We start from the raw sequence: 1,161 nt of genomic DNA, 5'->3' as shown, positions 1-1,161 counted from the left end.
TTTCAACTACTTTACCACCACAAAGGGTTATAACCGATTTGACTTGACTCATATTTTGGTTTCCTGAATTTCCCATTTTAGGATGTTGTTGACTCTTGGGGTTTGGTTCAGGTTGAGCAAGAAACTTTCCTTTTTCATGTATGGTTAGAGCAGATATAAGTTTGGAGATAGTTTCGATAGGTTTGCATCTTTTGGTTATTGATTGACTCTTGTTTTTCAATAAACGAATGCAATATTTCTTTTAGAGTTTTTCTTGGTGGTGGGACATACGGTGGGTAACTCTGGGAGTTTTGGAAATTTTGACGTGGAGGGACTAGTTGTGAAGGTTGTGCAGAATTGTCATTTCTCCAACTGAAATTTGGGTGGTTTCTCCAACCAGAGTTGTAAGTTTGGGAGTATGAATTTGGATTTGGCCTTTTGAAATTGTCAACAACATTTACTTGTTCATGCAGACTTTCTCTCAGAGCTGGTAAAGTTGGACAGTCCTGTGTAGAATGGTCAGTAGAATCGCAAACATAACATGAAATATTTTGAACAGACTTTACATGATCATTCTTTTTCGACTCTAATACTTCGACTTTTCTAGCTAATGATGCAAATTTGGCTTGAAAATCATGGTCTTCCCTAAGGTTATGCATGCCTCCACCAGATGGAGATGACTTGGGTTTACTTGATGACTTATAAAAACCAACTGTATCCCAGTGTTGTGCATTTTCTGCTATATAGTCAAGATAGTCTAATGCATCTTCAGGACTTTTATCCCTAAACTCACCATTACACATCATTTTAACGACTTGTCTACCTTGGGATGTTAATCCCTCATAGAAATAAGACACTAATCTCCATGTTTCAAACCGTGATGTGGACAAATGTTAAGCAGTTCTTTAAACCTATCCCAACATTGGTAGAGAGTTTCTCCTGGTTTTTGAGTGAAAATGGTAATTTTAAAATATAAGTGTGCAACCCAAGAGGGCAGGTGAATTGGAATTTTAAAAATTATCCTAACAAATCCACACAACAAGCAATCTAATGTCTTAATAAAAATTGAAAGCAATAAGTTCAATAAAAGCACAAGAACAAATGAGTAAGAGAGAAGAGAAACAAACATACGAAATTTTACGTGGTTCGGCAATCCCCGCCTACGTCCACGCCTCCAAGCGA

At 37.0% G+C, this 1,161-nt stretch overlaps 1 non-coding gene across 1 annotated transcript; it reads left to right on the top strand.

Moving 5' to 3' along the window:
• Nucleotides 1-851: 851 nt before the first annotated feature.
• Nucleotides 852-959, top strand: LOC127902875 (small nucleolar RNA R71). Its single transcript, XR_008055511.1, has one exon. It is a non-coding gene; the product is annotated as a small nucleolar RNA R71 (small nucleolar RNA).
• The last annotated feature ends 202 nt before the right edge of the window (nucleotides 960-1,161 follow it).

This window comes from Citrus sinensis, chromosome 5, assembly GCF_022201045.2.
Source record: "Citrus sinensis cultivar Valencia sweet orange chromosome 5, DVS_A1.0, whole genome shotgun sequence".
NCBI classification, from domain to species: domain Eukaryota; kingdom Viridiplantae; phylum Streptophyta; class Magnoliopsida; order Sapindales; family Rutaceae; genus Citrus; species Citrus sinensis.
The sequence above is the reverse complement of the archived record's forward strand: the minus strand, read 5'-3'. Positions and strand labels throughout refer to the sequence as shown.